Below are 14,476 nucleotides of genomic sequence, written 5' to 3'. Positions count from 1 at the left end.
TTTCAACACATTGTAAGAATATAAATTAATTTATTCAATACTTTACGCTGTCTTCAAAATTGTCCACATTAGCCAACATGATGCCAGAATAAACACTATAATTTCCCAGACCTTTTATAAGACTTGGTCATTGTGCAGACATGGCATATTTTTCATTATTAGGATATTTTCATAATTTTTTTCAATTTTAATGTCTGAATGATCTTGGAAACTTAAAGTATATCCTCTTTAAATGTGTGTACTTGCATTATTATGCAAATACATAGTGACATAAATGGTCTTACAATTACAACAATATGGTTTATTGCAGTTGGAGCGCTTGGCTCCGCCTCCTCCCTGTTTGAGTGACAGCCGGTCTGCGTCCCGTGGCCATAAATGGCTTCCACAGTCCTTTCTCCCCCTTTCTAACGACAGCTGTGTTCAGCTCAGAAGAGTTGCTTAAAACCCTTTTTTTTGGCAACTTCTTTGCAATTTCAAGCCAGGCAACGCAACACAAACAGTGCTGGCCTGGCTTATTTCTGATCTCCAGCTATTCATAATTAAATCAATACACCAATCAGTCAGTGGCGGAGAGAATATTCATTTTATGTAATCCCCTACTCGAGCTGGTAAATAATTTAGCACTTTTTTTTTTGACTTGGCTAAATTAGACGAGACCAAAAAAAGAGTGTTTTTCTCCCAAAGTGCAGCCGTTGCTTTGCAGATTGTTTTATCTTCCGCTTCCATCCACACCGGAGCCGTCACTTCCCTTTCTTCAAGTCCTCTACCTCTTATATTCTGGCCAATGTTTTGCAAACTAGCCTTGTGTGCTTGCCCGCAGGGGCACGTAGCCACAGTGATGCTAACATGGCGCTAACGAGAAGGGCATCTCGAATACCAGTGGCGTATAAATGTACAAAGTAAGATGCATCATCTGATTTTTGTTGTCCTCATCATTAGTGATCAGCCTCTCAACACGAGGTAGCCTGGATTAAAACATGCAGGAGGTCGACATCCTGGTAGTATTCCCTTGCAAAAGATGCCATGAATGCTACGTAGCACTCAACATGTTGTGTGTATAAGTACTCATGAACGTTGAGGGTAAAGAACCCTGGAGGTCCTTCCACACAGAAAGTGAAATGTTGAGTTTACAGTTTTGATAATCCAATGTATGATGTAAATGTTTAATTTAAAATAGAATGTAATGCACTGAAGGCTCTCAGGCTTTCCTCTTGGACCTTTAGGTCTCCATTTTTACTATAATATTTAGAGACCAAAGACGTATTGGGCATGAAAAAGAGAGTGACCACAATTACCCTCCGCCATGTGGAAAAAATAACATAATACTTTTTAAAAAATAGGTAATGCATAATCAATAACGCTGCATGACAGCGGTGCGAGGAAGAGGAACGCTCTGCCTCCTCTGGCGTTGCTCAGGTGTGTCTGCATGTGTTTGAAACATGCATGTGTTTACATGAACTCCCTCAGGTGTCACACGGAGGGCAAAGGGATGGGATGGGGGGGGGGGGGTGACCTGATGAGGTGACCCCCCCCCTCCTCCCCCATATGGCTGCGCTTCCTCTGCAGAAGGCTGATAAGCTCCCACTGAGTCGCGTTGGATGTGCAGCCGGCGCAGGAGGCTGCAGGCTTCCTTCAGATCGGAGCAGAACGCAGCTATAGGGCGACAAGATTTGACGCTTTGCTGGTGTTACAGTTCTATACCGTCACCTCTTCCGTGCAACCGAGAGAGACAGATGGGGGGGTGTGAGTGTGTGCCGTGATGAGGAAAAAATAGGAAGAAGAGTGTAGCAGGAAGAGGCAGAGATAGAAGGAGGAAGGTACTGTGGGGGGGGGGGAGGAAGAGAGCGTTGAAATGTGAATTTAGTGCCGCCAAAGAAACCAGGGCTGCAACGCTGCCTGTAATTGGATTGGCTCCCTTCCCAAAGACCCCCCCCCCCCTCCTTCCCCTGCCCTCCGACTCCAAATTCCCCATTCAACCCCCCCCCCCCCCCCTCGCCCCCCCACACACACAACCCTCCCCTTCTCCCTGCAGACCGGCTCCTGTATATGCTGCTGTTTCCTGGGTTTAGCTGGAGCATGGCAAAGCAGGAGGGGATAGTGTTGGCGGATACACCGCCGCCTCTGGACGGCTTTAGCAGGGGATTGATTTAGGAAGAAGGGTTAAGAGGGTGGAGGTGCATATATATATATATATATATATATATATATATATATATATATATATATATATATATATATATATATATACACAATATCACCACAGTGGTGAGCCTTATCCCGTATATTAGCACTCACATGTTGTGATAATGTGCACAGGGTGTGTGAAGTGCTTATATTTTACTGTTCGATCTACGTTCAAACAAACAAATCTGTATTTTCTGAAGCTGGGATTGTTTTCGTTCCCCGACCAAGAGTGAAACTGAGCGAAGCGCTGTCGTCTGAGTGTCATCGCGAGGCGGTTGTGGACTTCTGGGTGGCACCCTGGAGGCGATGATTGATTGCGGAGGCCAGTAGATGTTCACCTCAGCAGAACGCTGCGAGGGGGGGAAATCAATATCTCAGGCCTTTGTGGTGCACTTTTTCTTGCAAAAGTGAAACCAGTTGCAATCAGGAGGAAAACAAGACCTTTTAGCCCGGGCTAAGCTAACACGAGAAGCTACTCCGGGAAGCCTTTCGTAATCCCAGCTCTTTCACTCGGTCAGCGATCCCGATGTGGACGCATTGAGGAACTCTTTATGCGAATGAGTCGCATCCGGCTTCTGTGGAGCAACAGAAGTATTAAAAAAAGAGCCAGAAAGTCTGAATAGGTCGAGCAGGACTGGAGGACTTTCTCACAGGAGACCACTGTTCATGTCCTGTGTGAAAAAAAACAAGTCAATGTTGAGTTATTTCCCCACATGCTGAAATAACACCAGTCACATAACAAACCGACGTGATTTTACGAAGCTTAACCTCGTACTTTTATTGTATAAACCAAACCAAGTCGTTCAGTAAACCTCGAAGTACACGTACGTTTATTTTTAAATGTGTGCATCTAACAAACAAAGTGTTCATTTTCCTGTCAACACAAAAGTCTGTTTTGAAAAGACACTTTACATGTAACGAGTGGAAACTGACAGACCATCTCAGATAAGTCCTCTGACGCGGTGGTGCTCAAACTGTGGGGCGCGACCCACTAGTGGGGCGCAGAGGTACTACAGTTTTTTTTTTTTTAAGAATCCTTTATTAATCCCACAGTGGGGGGATTATTCTCTGCATGTCACCATCCTTAGTAATGAAGGAGCTTTGTGCTGCTGTGAAGCTCTGGGGCTTCAGTGCCTTGCTCAAGGACACTTCAACATGAAACTAGGGGGAGAAAACAGGGATCCAACCGGCTTCCTTAGTCATCTTTTGTGCCAAATATGAGTTATTTTTTAGCACATATATAACTTTATTTGCATTGTTTTAACAAAGTGATTACACATGTTATTAGTTTTTGTCAGATGGAGCAATCTGGTTTCAATTTTCTTTAATTTTGTTCCCATGTTGTTGCGGCGGTGGGGCCCGAACATTTTGCTTCCTCCAAAGTGGGGCGTGACAAGTAGGGATACCTATAGTCTGAAGCGTAAGGCCTCTGACCGAGCGTTGGTATTTGATGAGTTGTAATGCAGCCCATGAGTCAATGTTCGACTCCCATTGTAGATCTAAAGCTTTACATTGAGGCTCACAGGCTCCATTATCACTCCAATGTAGGCAAAGACCAAACGACTGCTGCAGGGCTCTGCAAGTCAGATGATAGAGATAGGAGATCTGCTTTGCATTTTCCTTCTGAATACACATTACCCAAGACTTGCATCATCTAAATGGGAATTGGCTGTGTGTGTGGTTCACTCTGTGCTTTAAGCACAGATCCATCCCACTTGGGGACTGGTGGGATTGGTGGGAAGCAACAACGGCATTAAGGCGGAGAAGAGCTTGCGGGAGAGCACCGCCTTTGATATAGATTGAGATGGAGGGCACGGCTGCACATGTAAAATTGGATATTGAAAGACATCCCGGCGATAGATGAACGGAAAAGGGGGGGGGGGGGGTGAGGTTAAAGAAAGCAAAGCTCCTCTGAGGCACAATGAACGTCCTCCCATCCCGGTTCCCTCCCCCAGAGCAGCACGGGTTAAACGCTGGTTAACCTGAGACGGCAGGGATACGTTCCCAGATGGCATCCACTCCTGCATAGTCTAAAGGTCTCTTTTCCATATCCAGAGAATTCATTTAGCAACTATTTGCTATGTAAGAAATCGAGGCGGAGAGGGGAGGACTTACCTGAGCAGAGGATGAGGTCGCTCTCCCTCTGTGTGTGTGTTGTTTTCTCACTTTGCGTTGTGCTTTTAGTGGATGTGAGTGTGTAGTCTCAGTAGTTGGCAGCCTCTCTGCTCTGCATACACGCCGTGACAGCTGATGTGATCGTCGTGAAAGAGTCGCGATCGGCCTCCGATGCTCCGTCGGCACCGCTTTGCTCGTTGTCACTTGTTAGCGCTGTAGCTGTTAGCGCTGTAGCTGTTAGCGCTGTAGCTGTGAGCCGCCGGCTCTCAGCCGTCATCATGTTCGGAGACGTTTGGAGGTAATGAATAGGCTCTGATTGTCAAATTCAGCTTTTTTTATTCCAATTACTTATTTTAAAAAGTAGCCATTTCACGCGCCGCCGGACGGCTCCAGTCCCGTCTGTCATTACATCTTACCCGGATACAACAGATATGTTTTGGCTATCCGTGTAGCCGATTTTTCTTTTTTTTTGATTGGCTGATGAGTGGCACCTTATGGCAGAACTCCAGGGGATTCGGGGGAGACGTGCTTTATTCCTCCTCCGTGGTGAGGGCAGCGCGACCACGGCACATTGAATAGCCAGAGTTTTTTTCAGCGTGAGGAATACGATGTGTGGCGGGACGGGGCGGGACTTAAGACCGACCTGAGTGACACTCAACGTCCCGCTCAATGCATGACACTCGAGAGCTACGTGTTTCCTTAGCGCATGCTTTCTTTTCTTTATTCAAACATGTCTGGTGGTGCAAGTGATTGTTAAAGTCAGCAGTTGATGTGAAAAAAAAAAAAGTCTTCCGGTTTTTTGTGTCCTTCGACCATGATGAGCTGCTTTCGGCCCGAATTAATTCTCCTCCTCATCACGCCCTGATGGGTAATCAGGAAGTGGTTTGGATGATGCCCCCTCCCTCCCTCTTGCCCCCCCCCCCTCCTCCTCAGCTGAAGGGGGCAACATGAAAGGGTGGTTCAGGTGTTTAGGTGGACAAGTCCCGTTGAACTGTTTAACGTGGCAGACGGTGCATGTCTGACTCACCTGGCGCCCGCACTGCGGCGAGGACGAGTGCGCCGTGCAGACAGCGTGTGTGTGTGTGTGTGTGTGTGTGTGTGTGTGTGTGTGTCGCTGAGGGTAGCAGCTGATCATAGGGCATGAAGTGTCAGGAACTTGAAAGGCTTGTAAATGCAGGCAGCTGCTCCTACAGGGCCTTGGTGGACAAGTGGTAACCTCCTCCCTCCTTTCCTCCCTCCCTTCCTCCCTCCCTCCTCCCCCCTTCTGTGCTGTGTTCACCCCCCAATCAGCCTCAGAGAGTTTAGTCCTTGGATTCGTGGCCCCTCAGAGGAAATGTGATCTGAGAGCTTTGCCAGTCTGCCGCTTGTCAAACCCAGAGGCTGCTCACCTGCTTCCCTCGTCCCAGCACCTGCTTGGGTCGGGCCTGGCCTAGATTTTATTTTTTTTTTATTATGTAGAAGCGAGGAGGAATGAAGCTAAGCAGATTTTTGTGTGTGTGTGTGTGTGTGTGTGTGTCACTCTCCTCTCGAAGCCTTGGGCTCCCTACTTGCTGAATTGTCAACCTTGGAAGAAGGGAATTGGGAAAGAGGAGAGAAGCGTGAAGAGAGGAAAAGAGAGCTGGACAGGTGGGAAAAGCACAGAGATGGAGAGACAACATGATTGACATGCGTAGAGATGGACCAGAAAGAGAGAGAGGCTCTAACCAGCCACATTGGACGCCTGCATCCCCAAAACCACACACACACACAAACACACACACTCACTGTTATGATGCATGAAATGATATGTGACAGTATAACATTAATATAAACTAAGGTTCGTCTCACTTTAACTACTCTCCGTTGTTGTTTGCGGTTGGTCATTAGCGCTTTCGCGTGGGATTGCGACTATAAAAGCACAAATAATTAATCATTTTAATAGGTTTATTAAACATCTCTTTTGTCACCACGCAGCTCGCATTAACCTTGAGCCGACATGAAAAGAAATACAATTGCAAATGAAAAGCGTCGTCGCCATTTTGCCGCCAGGTATGAATACGTTTTCCAATCATCGCGCTCGCAAATTGTTGTTTCTCAGACGTCGCATTACCTTGTTTCAGATTGAATGGTAAAGTTCAATTAATCCCACACGGAGCAAATAATTACATCCCTTTGTTAAAATCCCCCCCCCCCGATTACATACACCTGTTTATGAAGCATGTGACTAACATTTCGAACTTTGCAAAAATGATAAATTGACATAAATGAGGATCTGGAATGACAGCTGCTGATATCTATCTATTAACATCTTCAGGACTCTCCTGCTATGTTCCTGGCAGCCTTTTCTAATCATGTTAAACCAAACAATAAACAATACAGCCTCGGTTCGCCCACTGGCAACAGCTGGAGGCCGAGCACCGCCTGCAGGTTCTTTGCTCGTAAAATAACGTTTATCCTCCCAACGCAACTTGCAGCATTTTCCTCAAAGAGGCTGAATATTATGTCCTGCAGTAAAATCAGCAGTATTTGGAGAATTGCAAAGCTTTTTTTTGGTTGTATTTCTCAAGGACCTTAGGGTGTCTTCTGCATGCTAGCGCTCAGACGATCCAAATAGATTAAAATGTCCAACTTTCCAGCAGAATACACGTCTTTGCATCCTGGTATTAGCAGCTAGTTTTGTCTCCGTTGTACATTTTCAGTACAGATAGAGATTGTGGCCTTCTAGAGGCTGAAGGACTTGTCTGTGAGTCATTTGCATTAAAACCATTCACACCTGCATTGATGCAAATTTGGAAACTTCTGGCAGTGTCTCTAAGAGAGATGGTTCAAGGCAAAGCTCCCGTATTGAGTTTCCTTTTATCAAAATGCTGCGAGGAGATTGAGTTCACTCTTGTGAACAGTAAACTGTGTAGTCTGATGCTTTTATTGTGAAAGGTAATAGTGAAAGGAGTGGCTCACACTGCCTTTGTCAAGGCTGGAAGCAGCAATAAAGTTTCTTAGTTAAGAATAATGAGCCTCGGTTTTGTTGTACACTATAATGTACGTCTGTTTTGGAGAACATGATTGGTCGATGCCTTTATTTGCGTTACAAAAGCTCAGAAAAATCTCTAATATATTGGTGAAACACTGACAAACAATCACCTCAGTGTGTAAAGGTCTTGTTTTGTGCACATTTGAGTTATGTTTGTTGTTTCTATAGGTGTTTAATTCCCATAACCGTCCGTAGTCTAGCGGCTCCAGCTAATGACGGGCCTGTTCATTGAGTAGGTAGGACGTCTGCGTGACCTTTCAGAGCCTGACCTCCACTTGACCTCCTCCCCCTCCTGCTCACTTCTTAACCCGGTGCCAGATGAAGCGGCGGCGGCGGCGGCGGCCTTGTGTCTTTTAGAGTCCAAGCTGTGAAGACAGAGGTCTTCACATCCTGGTACGAGCTTCTCAAAACACTTGTGAGGGAAGAGTGCGAGCCCCCGCCGCTCTATTCACCCGAACCTAATATCTGCTTCACCTTCTCCTCCGTCTCTCTCTCTCTATGTCTATCTTCCCTCCTTCTTGTCTCAGCGGTGAGTTAAATGCAGCCAGGTCAGTCAGCCGGCTGTCCCCTCTCATTTTCTTTCTCTTTTCTTAATCCCCTTCGCATTCCTCTCTTCCTTCCTGTCCCCTTTCCTCTGCTATGGTCCCTCACTCGTTCTCCTTTTTGTTGTTGTTTCTCAGACTATTACAACGACACTGCCTACCCTGCAGTGATCTCATTAATCTCATTCAAACAGCTCTCTGTTGCTTTCTCTCCTTCTATCCCCCCCCCTCCCCTCCATTCTCTCTCTCTAATTGCTTGCTCTTTTCTCTGCCAGTGTCTCCAAAGGAAGCTTGTTTTCACTCTCCGGCAGCAGGCCGACCAACGCTGGCACAGTGCATCATCTCACCGCGGATGGATTTTAAGCATGTGGGCTTAATTTAGTCACTTTAATTCAGCCGGTTTGCAGCATCGTGTGCAGCAAATCCCAAAAGACGCAAAGGCAGAATCACACACATGCATAAATATGTCGAGCGCCACTTATTCATTAATGCGTCACCCCCCCCCCGATCGGTTATTTTTTTTTCTCGCTGAGATTTGATTTATTAGATTTATTGTTGGCATTCACTTCTCCTTTATTAGAAAATAATTTACTCTGCTGAGTGCTTCCCGTAATTTGACTTAACTTGGTGAGTGAGATTAATTAAGCCGTTGTTGTTGGACGACCGTCGCTGTCATTAAGTTTTTCATCATATTCTCTTGTTGTTAGCATCATTTACCTGAACCGTGAACATGTTCTCATGTTTGGAGCCTAAAAAAAAGGGGGAATAAGAGTTGGATCTTGGCTCTGCCGTCACACTCAGAGTGTGGTGGCGGTGGATTGTGTGTTTTTTTTTATACCAAGGCTGTGAGAAGTAGCGTCATTAGGATAAAGGAAGCCACATCAAAAGCTGCCAACTACCCAGATCCATGTCTTCCTGGTTCGGCAGAAAGATTAAACAACTTGAAAATAAGGCTGAATATTCCCAAATGTTTCTCTCACGCTCTCCACGCCTATGAATATTGGTATTTCCAGCCCACACATCCGGGCAATTGAATATTTCATGTGCAATTGAAAACACACGGAAAATATGTCCGAGACATTATGCAAAGGGCTGCGTGTCGGGGAGACGCGGCCTCGCAGCCGATTAAAAAATCCTGTTTAGTCTGCAGCCAACGTCGCCGCTGCGGGGAGAACATTTGAAATTCATAGAAATCCATATCAGTTGTTGCGTTGTCGCCGTTATTGATCTCTTGACGGCGAAATACACTCTTGCAACTGCAACTGCGGCTGGCCACGCAGTTGCAGTTGCAGTTGCATCGACGGGCTCGTGTTGGTTTATGGTTTCCCGCCTTTTTCCAAACGCCAGATTAGCACGTGGCGCAACGACCGTTTAGAGTCGACGTTCACCGATATCTCCCTCCAGGAATTCACCGCCATCTGCGTGTCCTTATACTCAAAGACGGGTTACATAAACGCTCATATTTGCTGGACCTCTTCAGCCAAAAAGTTCTTTCACGGGATCCATTGTTCGTGTTTCTGCTACGGCTTTTAAAAATGGCGGTATTATGCTATGAAACCCAGGAAATGCGAGACGCGGTTAGCAGACCGGTTAGCGGACCAATCACAGGCTTGCGGGCTGCGAACGGCTCGCGTAGCTTTGACGGATAGTCAGACATTTTGGGCGACGCACGCAAGATGGCCGACAGGGCGACGTAAAGGGGGATCTTGCGTGTCTTGCATGCTCGCGTCTCTGCGTAAAACCCGAGTATAAATGACCCTTTACTGTGGAAACGGCATGGAGCGGATGGACGGCCGTGTTATTTTTTTTTTGTCTGTAAGATCTCCAGATGACTTCTAAAAGTTCTACCAATCAAAAGACAACATGTCTCTCTGTCAAATGAACTTTAAGTGCTCGCTGCTTGACTTTTGTCCTCTGAGTTGCCAGCTGGCACAGATTATGAGGGTTTTTTTTTCTTCTTCAATTTCCCCGTTGACCTTGCTGAAGAACACAGAGAGAGAGAGAGAGAGAGGACGGACAGAGGAAGAGTAAACATCTTTAGGACAGGCGGGAGAAAAAAAACACACACACCCAAAAAAAAAAATAGATTAGCAAGCAACGTTTGTCAAAGTGGATGGCTGGCTCAGTGCCAAGCTTTATTGATTTGCTTTACAAAAGCACTTGAATAGGCCAGATAACTGTGATTAGCCAATTCATTACTGCTGGCTCTGAGAGTGGTCCAAAATTAGATAAAAAGGGGGGGTTGGAAGGACAAACTATTACTTTGTAAACTTGCACAGAACCTCTAACGGCGGTTCACAACAGAGGGAATCTCTCTGAAGTTCTTGATGAATTCTCCCCACTTTACATGCATCCTGATGATTCTGCTCATTAGAGGCAGTTACGAATAAAACAACAAAAAAAAGGGGGTAAAAACAGCATTGTTTATGTGTTTGATAGCATGCATAATGATTCTAGATTACTCACGCTACTGAAACAGCGTTCCTTCTCATCTAATGTGCAAATGTGTGTTTCCATTTCAAGAGTCTTTTCAAGTTGCGCGGCGCCGATGGATCTCAGAAATGAGCAATGTGTGTGTGTGTGTGTGTGTTTTTTTGGGAGGCTTTGATGATACACTAAACTGTTGTCTGTGCAAAAAGGCAAACTGAGTGTGACAGCGACTAATGTTTCTGTCTGATAGGGAAGACGGCTTCACTGCTCCTCGGTCTCTACTTCATACGACGCAGCAGCAGTTATCGGGGCCCTGAGAGTTAAGCTTGTCTGGGTGACAGCGTTGTTTAATGCATTTCTGTGATCACACAGTGTTTACAGGGAGCTTTTTTTATGGGCTCAACACACATCATACCTTTGATATGTGCCTTTTTGACATCCAACAGTCGTCTGGTTCCTCGTGCATTACGGATGTTATGACAATGAGAATTAGAAATAGCCGTGTAGACGCCATGTTCCCTCTTGGTGCAACCTTACGTACATCTGTTTCATTCCCCGGTGAGATGTTTTCCTCTCAGATCTGGATGTTGGATCTCTGACAGAGTAAAGGATGAGAGCAAGCGGGCCTATCTTTTTCTATCTCTTCATTTTACCCGCTCGCTCTCTCCATCTCTGGCGCTCTGTCGGGTACCTCCAGCTCGCCATCAGCCTAATGAACAGTGATGCAGTGCTAATAGCGTGTGATAATATTTCAAGCCACTGGTAATCTCCAGGCTCACTCAGCCTTTACCTGCTCTTCACTTCTGCACCTTTTAATATTACACACACACACACACACACACACACATCTCTGTCTCTTGATAGCTCCGTGTCAGGTCTTGGCCTCATGCTGTCATGAAACAGAGCCGTCAGTCTCGACTCCCTCTTAATGGTCCGGCCGTCCAGGTTACAGTCTTAATGGGATTGGACACTTCCTCTTCTGCAGAGCCTGTTGCGCAATGTACAGTGTGATGTGTTTACAGGCCACAGCATCCACTCAAACCTCTTTTATTTTATTTTTTAAATTTTTGCTTCTTATTCCATCTGTATATTTTATTTATTTTATTCCATCTGTATATTTTATTTATTTTATTCCATTTGTATTTTTTATTTTATTCAATCTTTACACCATAAAAGTAATATATATATATATATTTTTTTATCAGTTTATTACCATTCTACTGTTTATTTATATTACTTTTTTATTTCTTTTATCTTATTACTTATGAGCGGTGCTACTGTAATCCTGTAATTTCCCCACTGAGGGACCAACAAAGGATTATCTAATCTTATTCTATGGTCACTTTTCTTTTAAATGGTATTTTAATGGTACATCTGACCACGAGACATTTGTTGAGCGTCTGAGCCTGCAATACAGTGACTGGCCTAGTAATTAAATACTCTTTCATGCTAGTAGTTAGCGCAACAATTACCTAGCACATATACTGTTTCATGCTACAATCTGATATTTTGCAACTTCGTTGTGTGACTCAAGATTTCTTTATTGTAGAAAATGTGCCGCGGCTTGAAAAAGTTTGAAAAACACTGCACTAGACTCTATGTACATGATGCATGTAGGCACCATAAATAACATCAGCTGTTAGCCTAGCAGCGCCTGAGACCGCTAGCATGTCGGTGACCCACTCGTCAATAACAGCCATGACACTAAATAACACTGCAAACTGACCAGTGAGATCATAACTGGAGGCCACACACACCAGATATGTTATGAAAAGAGTGCATGTGAAGAACTAAGGGAGAAGGGCAAATGGCAAAGGGCACGTACGATTGTGCAAAGCACCTGCATCATCACCAGAGAGCCAGTGCCAGGCCGCGGTGGGGGCATCATGGAGGTCACGGTATCAAAGAACAGAGCTGGAGCCAGAGGCCTCCGTCAGCCGCCGGGTCGGCTCAGCCACCGCTGTTATCCATTAAACCCTAATGGTTAGCGGTTGGGAAAACATTATCTGGGCCCCCCGGTGACTTGACTTTAAAAGGTGAGGGTCAGGGCCAGAGGCGGGAGCGAGACACCGCCGGGCTCAGCGACAACATGGCCGACCGCGTCCGATCGGATTAGCGGTCGGCGCGGAGGCGGCGATTTGATGGAATCACAATAACGCCGGCGAACCGTCAACATTCCTCCTTTTTTTTATTTTTTACTCCGCTTAAAAAAGAGCAGTTGAACACATTTCTACGGTTAAGTGTTTTGGTGTGTTTGGCAGTCGCAGCTGTTGGCTCAGCGGGGTGTTTGCGTAGAGGAGGGTGTGTCTGGTGTGTGTGCATGCACGTTTGGCCTATATATTAGCTCGACTGTGTTAGCGAATTAGCAAGAAAAAACAGCGCGAACCGGCTTCAGGTTCGTCCCGTGTCGGTTCAATTTTGGGGATTAGAGGGCAAAGATCTTGTCTCCATCATTTGCATGTCGCTTCCCTGAGGTGTTGTTGCCTTTAGTGTGTAATGAATCTCTTTAACTTTGACATGTGTGCACATAATGTATGCATCTGAAGGTTTGTGTGTACGGAGTGTTTTATCACATGTACACATGTACGCTTTGGTGTGCTGCACATACAAATTGCTCTCACTTATTTGTATGGGGCGCAGGGAGGGGGGGCGGGTGAAAACTCCCTTGATCATACATTCAAAAAGACACTACGTGTTTCACTCAGTTTCAAGAGTGTTTCATCACACATGCATGCACACACATACACACACACACACACACACACACACACACACACACACACACACACACACACACACACACACACAGGGGGAGGATGGGGCTTTTGCCTTCCAACTGATTAGGAAACGAGGAAAGACGCGTCATGAGTTTTCACCCTAATAAGTTCAGATACTTGGGGTGTGTGCACACTGTCTTTAAGCTGTGCACTGGATTGGAGGGAAAGTGTGTGTGTGTGTGTGTGTGTGTGTGTGTGTGTGTGTGTGTCTTATGGGTGGGAATCACTAGACATCCCATGATACTTAAGTCCCGATATGATATTATCACGATACATTGAGTATTGCGATGTATTGCGATTTATTACAATTTTTTTCAACCGTAAATTGTCCCCAAAGGAAAACTTTGTCAACAAAAACTAAATTGATTTCTTTATTCCAGGACCAAAACGTTTAGAATTGATTAAATAAAAGATCGATACTTCCGTGTATCGATACGATATCGCCGCGCAAAATATCGCGATACTGTGCTGTATCGAGTTTTCTCCCCCCGCCGCTATTGTGTGTGTGTGTGTGTGTGTGTGTGTGTGTGGGGTCAGATGACATGCGTGGTCTCCCCAGGATGCGCTGCCTGAAAGGAGATAGGCCGGTGTTTGGGTTCCACCACGCTGGGCCCGCCGTCCTCTTTAAATAACACACACTTGAACAAAGTGCAACTGATCAGATTAGCGGCGGCCGATCGGGTTTCCCAGCAGGTTGTCGGCTCCCACTGTCTGAACATCTTGACGCTGTTTGTACTAAACACGGTGCAGAACAATGCGGTGTTGGTTGGGTAATAGATGATGTCGGAAAATGGATTTTACTGAACGCCTTGGCTGTTAACGGGGTAAACACTCGTCCTTTTGTTCATTGAGTTTTGCGTTTTTCTGAATCTAAAGTCTTTCTCAAGGGCGAAGTTATTCTTTTTGGCAGCGGAAAGAGAGAGAAAGAAAAATCCCACAATAAAGTGGACCTATGGGATTCAGCCTGAAACAATGGCAGCGGGATGAATTGTACCAATCGAGTTGCGCCGGGTCCTATTGTTGGGTTTTTTTGCTATTGTGCGACCAGGAGGAAATTGTTTCTGTTCTCGGGGCGCCGATGAATCCACCCTTCAGAAAACCCAGAGATCATTGAAACGACATCAGTGGAGGGGAGAAAAACAAGAATATCATCAGAAAACAGTGTCTTAGTTTGATCCTCTAGTTCTACCCCTCGTCTGTCTTCTTGCATATCCACTTTTCTGCATCTTTGTCTCGTGCTATTTTTCTCAAATGCCCATTTCCGGCTCATGCCCGTCTCTCTCCTTCTCCTTTCTCATTCTCCATGGCTTCTCACCCGTGATCCATCCAGGCCGAGCCACAATCCCTTATAAGGCCAATGGAAGCCCCCATCTGGCCTCTTATTTCCATATCAGATCTGCAGTAACAGACAGGGTTTA

At 45.7% G+C, this 14,476-nt stretch overlaps 1 protein-coding gene across 1 annotated transcript in view; it reads left to right on the top strand.

The window, feature by feature from the left end:
- Window positions 1–14,476, top strand: part of plxna2 (plexin A2) — a 184,646-nt gene that overhangs the window by 33,553 nt on the left and 136,617 nt on the right. The window lies entirely within an intron of this gene.

This window comes from Clinocottus analis, unplaced genomic scaffold, assembly GCF_023055335.1.
Source record: "Clinocottus analis isolate CAN_PGR_092001 unplaced genomic scaffold, fCliAna1.0.p SCAF_4, whole genome shotgun sequence".
NCBI classification, from domain to species: Eukaryota; Metazoa; Chordata; class Actinopteri; order Perciformes; family Cottidae; genus Clinocottus; species Clinocottus analis.
The sequence above is the reverse complement of the archived record's forward strand: the minus strand, read 5'-3'. Positions and strand labels throughout refer to the sequence as shown.